Source organism: Aegilops tauschii, chromosome 3 (genome assembly GCF_002575655.3).
Source record: "Aegilops tauschii subsp. strangulata cultivar AL8/78 chromosome 3, Aet v6.0, whole genome shotgun sequence".
Classification (NCBI taxonomy): Eukaryota; Viridiplantae; Streptophyta; class Magnoliopsida; order Poales; family Poaceae; genus Aegilops; species Aegilops tauschii.
The window spans coordinates 507,880,131-507,887,298 of record NC_053037.3 but is presented as its reverse complement, the minus strand read 5'-3'; the positions used below and the strand labels follow the sequence as shown (position 1 = coordinate 507,887,298).

Here is a 7,168-nt window from a genome sequence, read left to right as displayed (position 1 = left end):
AACAATTGGATCAAGAGAGTTTAGATTCCATCCCGAACACCCCCGTACTACCTACGTGGGGGCAAGAGCCGACAACTGGCCAACTCTCAGTTTTCATACAACACGGCCGCACAGGGGGTATTTTTAAAAAAACATTATATTACATAACAATTTCGTTTCATCATACAAGGCAAAGACAACATGAATATATTCATTCAAAGATAATGTCTTGCGCACATTACGTCGCCACAATATGAGACCCCTCCAGGACGTCTTTAAAATACCGCTCGGGCGTGCGGTGCTCCTTGCCCTCCGGCGGCCCCTCGGTCACAAGCTTGACGGCGTCCATCTTCGCCCACCACACCTTGACGCGGGCGAAGGCCATGTGCGCGCCCTCGATGCAGACCAACTGCTTGACGATGTCGAGCCGAGGGCAGGCATCTACTAGCCGCTTCACGAGACCGAAGTAGCTGCTGGGTATAGCTTTGGCAGGCCACAGCCGGATTATTAAATCCTTTATGGCCAGTTCGGCCACCCTATGCAGCTCGACCAGCTGTTTTAGCTAATCGATGAAGGGCACTGGATGTTCTGGCACAAGGTATTCCGACCAAAACAGCTTCTCCATTGAGCTCCCTTCTCCGGCTAGAAAGAATTCCGCAGCGTCAGAGACACTGCATATCCGCAAACGCCCCTGGAGAACTCCGAATTCGGGTTAGTAAGAAATACTTCATCTTCACATACTTGCTTTGCATACTAAACGCCTTACTGGCCGCGTTTTTTTGGCCTCCTAGATCTCCTGGAGGGCGCCCTGGGCTTCAACCCGGGACTCTTCCGCGCTTTGGCGAGCCTTGGTGAGTTCGGTCTCTCGAGCCGAAACATCGCACTCCAAGGTCTCGCATTTTTTCACAGTATCCTGGAGCTCTTGCTGGACCTCATTAAGCCTGGCCTTGAGCTTCTTACGGGCGGCTTGTTCCTTGGCAACTTTTTCCTCGGCTTTGGCCGGGGCCTTTTTAAGGACTTCGACCTCGGTCACCGCTCCTACAAATACCATGACATTACGGTCATTACACACCATTCATCTTTCTGAGTAAACAGCAAGCCACAACATACCTTGCTTGTCCTCACGCTGCCTTTTTACAAGGCCGAGCTCTTCTTCGGCCCACTCCAGACTCAGCTTTAGTCCGGAGACCTCCGCTGCTTGAGAGGTTGCGGCCAGCAACGACGCCTGCTTATTCACATAAGACATATTTAGTTAGTTTCCTGCGAAAATTAATTGATCCTCTGTCCGGCTTTTCTTTCTGAACACCGGACAGTGTCTCAGGGGCTACTATCTATACTAGGACTTTTCCTTTTGCGTCGCTTACCTCAAAGCCGGTCAGCAGGCTGCTGTAGGCTTCGGTCAGTCCGCTCTTGACGGACTAAACCCTCTCAATCACCGTACCCATAAGGATACGGTGTTCCTCCACAATGGAAGCGCCTCATAGCGCTTCCAGCAGATTATCCGGTGCCTCTGGCCGGACAGAGGTCACCGGCAGGACAGGCACACCTCCTTCTTTCGAAGGAGGCTGCTCGCCGGATTCCGGAGCCGTATGGGTCTCCGGAACCGTGTTCGGCTGGGGACCGAACTGAACACGGCCCCCATCGCCAGTCTCCATGGGGACCTACTCCCCCAGGTGTTCGGCTTCGCCCTCCGGGCGCCACCTTGACGGCCTCTTGAACCTCTCCCTGGCCTGGGAAGGTCCTTTGGGACTGCACCTCGTCGTCGCCTTTGGCCTTGGGAGAGTCAGCGGCCGGCGGTGATTCACTAGCCATCACCTTTGAATCCAGCGAACCTCCTGATGAGGATCGCGGGAAGCTGTCATGGGCCGGACTGCAATGGCATAATTTAGCATGTTAATACCATAAAGAGGAGAGGCCGAATACATGGACGTATACATGCTTATAGTACTCATGATGCGGCCAGGGGCTTGCTTCGGGGGCAACGCTCGGCGCTGCTGTCGACATCCCACGCGGAGTTATCCGCGAGGGGGCCCTTCCCCCTCTTGGGCGCCTCCGCCTCCAGATTTGTGTAGGCCGCCCTCTTTTTCCTTCCCCCACCAGGGGGAGAGTTGCTTTCTTCCTCCTCCCCGTCGTCATCTTCGGCGGCGGAGGAGTGAGTCTTGTCTTCGAACGACACGTCCGAAGCTCCTTTGCTGCGAGGGCCACCTTTGGCCCCCTTGGCCTTCTTCTCCGGCGCTTTGTAGGGCGCCGGAACCAGCATCTTCGCCAGGAGTGGGATGACTGGTTCCTCGGGCAGCGGAGCCGGACACCGGATCCGCTCCGCTTTCTCTATCCATACCTGAATAAGTAAATAGTGAAGTTTTAAATATCTTCCTTGAACAAGCAAGTAGAGGATGCACCTTGAGACAAGAAAGTCTTACCGCACTGGCAGGATGGGCAAGATCGTGCCCGCGGTCCAAGTCTACGGCCGGTGGCGTCTCGTTGCCCTTAAAGAGCAACTTCCAGGCATCTTCATGGGTGGTTCCGAAGAGCCTTTCCAAGGTCGGGCGCTTCTCCGGGTCAGATTCCCATAAAGGGCATGTTCGGCTCTGGCATGGTAGGATCCGGCGACCTAGCATCACGTGGATCACGTGGACGAGCTTGATGTTTTTGTCCACCATGCTTTGGATGCGCGTTTGCAGCGCTATCAGCTCGGCCGACGAAGACCAATTTGGGCCCTTCTCTATCCAGGAGGTGAGCCACATTGGAGCTCCGGATTTGAACTCGAGAGCTGCGGCCCAGGTGGCATCGCGAGGCTCTGTGATATAGAACCACAGCTTCTGCCACTCCTTGGCAGTCTCCACAAACGTGCCTTTGGGCCATGTGACATTGGGCATCTTGCTCACCATGGCTCCTCCGCACTCCGCGTGTTGGCCATCCACCACCTTCGGCTTCACGTTGAAGATCTTGAGCCAGAGTCCGAAGTGGGGAGGAATGCAGAGGAAGGCCTCGCACACAACAATGAATGTCGAGATGTTGAGGAAGGAGTTTGGGGCTAGATCATGGAAATCTAGACCGTAATAGAACATGAGTCCGCGGACGAAAGGGTGGAGAGGAAATCCTAACCCGCGGACGAAATGGGGGATGAACACCACCCTCTCGTTGGGCTTCGGGGTGGGGACGACTTGCCCCTTGGTCGGAAGCCGGTGAGCGATTTCCTTCGCCAGATACCCGGCCTCCCAAAGCTCGGTGATGTCCTTCTCCTTGACGGAGGAGGCCATCCACTTGCCTTGCTCTCCAGATCCGAACATGGTTGAGTGCTTTCTGGAAGCGAAAAGGATGAAGACTTGGGCGCTGGAGCTCGAGAATGGAAGGGCAGAGAAAGAGAAGGCGTGGGTGAAGAAGGGGAATCCTTGTCTCCTTATAAAGGCAGTGAATATCAAACGCCTCCCCACTCGCCTTAAAACTCGCCTATTCCCAAGGGCTATGCAAACGGCACGGTTGGATTACCCACGCCCGTATTGATGAGAATCCCGCAATAAGGGGACGCGATCTCTGCTTTGACAAGACGTGCCAATGAAAACCGCGTCTCGAAACGTGGAACGGCAGACGAAAACGGTTCGAAATAATGACCGGGCAGATGTGATGTCACATTACAAAAAGTTGTCAGCGGATTGGACTCGTGAAATATTATACTCTCTGCGGTTGTGTGTGTGGTACTTGTGTTGCAGATCCGGACACTTTCGTTGCGTCTGAAGACTATCTTGGAGTATTCGGAAAGGGGAACCCGCCTTGCAATGCCGAAGACAATCTGCGCGTTGGACACCTCGTCATTGAAGCCTGGTTCAGGGGCTACTAAGGGAGTCCTGGACTAAGGGGTCCTCGGGCGTCCGGCCTGTTGGACATGGGCCGGACTGATGGGCTGTGAAGATACAAAGACCGAAGATTCTACCCGTGTCCGGATGGGACTCTCCTTGGCGTGGAAGGCAAGCTTGGCGTCCAAATATGAAGATTCCTTTCTTTGTAACCGACTTTGTACAACCCTAGTCCCCTCCGGTGTCTATATAAACCGGAGGGCTTAGTCCGGAAAGAGATATAGTCATACAGGCTAGACTTCTAGGGTTTTAGCCATTACGATCTCGTGGTAGATCAACTCTTGTAATACTCATATTCATCAAGATCAATCAAGCAGGAAGTAGGGTATTACCTCCATAGAGAGGGTCCGAACCTGGGTAAAAATTGTGTCCCCCGTCTCCTGTTACCATCGACCTTAGACGCATAGTTCGGGACCCCCTACCCGAGATCCGCCGATTTTGACACCGACAATGGCGGCTGACACAACCCTGATCTGGAGATCGTGGGCATAGAGGTTTAAGAAGAGGAAGGGGTAAATGAGGAGGTTGTCGTGCCTGAACCATCGCCTCGCCTTCCCGGTTGGACTAAAGCCTGTTAGGCCCAATTTCATGCCAGCCTTCCGAAATTGTTACGGGAGCAGTGGCCCAATAGGTTAGCGCTAGGTGTTGGCGATCGAAGCGACCAGGCGCGGGAGCTAATCGGACGACCAAAACTACTGAAACTGATGATCGGACGGTCAAGAAGGCTAATGGCCTGAGAGGGCAGGAAAAGTGCTCAGTTCTAATGTATCTAAATATACTCACAGCAACATTTGTCTTCTACCCGTTGCACCTTTATGAGATTTCATCCGTGGATCCCATAAATCAGAAAGATGAGAATTAGTCATATTAGCAGTTTATAAACAATGAATTTGCTAAAGGGATTAATAAAGTCTCATCTAAATTCTATGACATTTGATTCCACAACTCATCTAAATTCTACTCCTATGACATTTGATTCTACAGGGAGATTCATGCAATTTATTGGATTTTTTTCATGTTAATGTCGCTTAATGAGTCTTACTTAATTCTCATCTAGTAGAAGAGATCTAGCTATTTATTGGATTTTTATTTCCCTTATTTCTATATATATCACATGTGGCCGTCTTGCGTTTGTAATACGACTTCATCAAAGTGAAATTATGCCTCCGTGCGTCTATGGTTTTCCTCGTAAAAAAAATGTTCTGCTGTCTCCTGCTTTTATCTAGCAACTTTTTCATGTAGATCTAAATGGTATAGTCTGTTTATGTTACAATTACGTGGATCTAAAGGTTGTGGTCTTCTAAAAAGAGATAATTCACCACATGGACGCCCGGGTATTTTGACTTTCTATTAAAAAAACTCGCATCTTTCTATTTTCATCTATATCGGAATTCTGATACATAATAGATGTAAACAGACGATTGTTTAATACGATACCATTCAGAAGTCAAGTCAAATGCAAGATGATGACATTTTTATTATTCTCTATCAATATTGACCTTGATAAATATACAAGGCCACATGGTATGTGAGACCATTACCATTAGTTCAGCAACCTTAGAGGGAACACTACATCCCTGCTTGCACCCCTCCACATACTACACACTTGCATCCCTCGGGAACACACACGTCGGGATTTTTGGGTGAGGGCACTCTAGGTATCTTATTGCAGTAAGCTCTACAATCATCGATTTGACATGGGCCACTTTTAAGGACATGTCTGCACTGGAGGGAGGTTGCCATATCTAGGTATCAAAAGAGAAAATAAGAAAAGTTAGAGCAGCGCAACATACATATACTACAATTCTCGAAGTGTAGATGTTGAAGATAGTATTGTCTACTCCCTAGATACCTGAAGATAGCATGAGTAGTGCCAGGGCGAAGAGAAAAATCTTCATGTTTCTCATCTCTTGGTTGCAGGCTCACAAGCGTCGAGATTCTAAATTGCGGACTAACAAGTCACCGCAAAGGGGATGAGTTTTGTCTCTTGTTGGGCTAACCAGATGTGAGTAGGCTCTTTTTATAGTGGGTGCGTGCTAATATAAGCAGAGAAGATTGCTTGTAATTATTTAGGAATAAACACGTAGCCAAAGAATATTTTGCTAAATCAAGAACAAGATTATGCAATAAGTTGAGAAGATATTGATTTGATTCGTGCTCGTGAAGAGAACACTTGTAAGGAATTTAGAAGAAAAAAGTGTAGACAATTAGGAAAAAATCTTATACTTTATAAGCTAAGGAGATCAACTCTAGTAAATCAAGAATAAAATTTACAATAAATTAGGAGCGAGGCAATATGTGTTGGATAAAGTTAGCAATGTTCCCTTTTTTCCGGAAAAATGGACTCTCCATGTTATAATGATTCTGTTTTTACGATCTCGTAATTTTTCAAATTAATTTTTACATATGGTGTGGATTTTCCTCGCGAAATCGTGGCGGACTTGATGTGGTCCGCCAATGTAGACCGCACCTAAGAGAAATTTGTTGACTACACGGTAGAGGGAAAGGAGGGCACAGCTTGGGAAAAACCTATTTGACGCATTCTGCGTCAAATTGCCGGCGCGTCGCACAGGGGATAGAATGATCAACCAGACATAGGCCGGCTCATTTTAGTAGCGAGACGGGCATCCCCATATCCCGGTTTTGGGAACGTTTTGGAAGGTCCCCAGCCGGTTTTCCGGTTTTGGGAACTTTCTAGAAGGTTCCTGGACTTTTTTTCTTTTTCATTTTTTCTGTTTCTTTTTTCTTCCTTTTCCGTTTCTTTTTTATTTTTCCTTTCTTTTCCTTTCTTCTGTTTCTCTTCTTCTATTCTTTGATTTTCTTTTCTTTTCTTTTTCAATCTTTCATCAAATGTTCAGGAATTTTAAAAATGTTCGTTTTTTCAGAAATGTTCCTGATTTGAAAGTTAGTTCGGAAATTCCAAAAAAAATTAGAATTTCAAATATTGTTAGGTTCTTTTTCAAAAAGTTCAAAAACTCAAAAAATATAATTTCAAATTGAATAAATATTTTTTTTGTTCAAACGTTCAGAAAATGTTCCTACTTTCAAATTTGCTCCAAAATTTCATTAATTGTTCTTGTTTTTATAAATTTGTTCACAAAATTAAAAAGTTCATATTTAGTTGTAATCATAAATTCAAAAAATGTTCTTAAATTTCCATAAATGTTCCAGCATTTCCAAATTATGTTCACATATTATGAAAATGTCCGTGTTCATTTTTTCGCATATTGAAAGAATGTTCTGAATTTTTGAAAAAAATCATGTTTGCAAAAATTGTTTGTAATTTCCAAAACTATTTGCATTTTGAAACAATTGTACATAATTCCAAAAATGTT

General features: G+C 47.0%; 1 long non-coding RNA gene across 1 annotated transcript; it reads right to left on the bottom strand.

The window, feature by feature from the left end:
• Window positions 1–5,290: 5,290 nt before the first annotated feature.
• Window positions 5,291–5,810, bottom strand: LOC120976173 (uncharacterized). Its single transcript, XR_005771431.3, has 2 exons — window positions 5,686–5,810; window positions 5,291–5,578 (listed from the first exon to the last, which is right to left on the bottom strand). It is a non-coding gene; the product is annotated as an uncharacterized lncRNA (long non-coding RNA).
• Window positions 5,811–7,168: the final 1,358 nt, after the last annotated feature.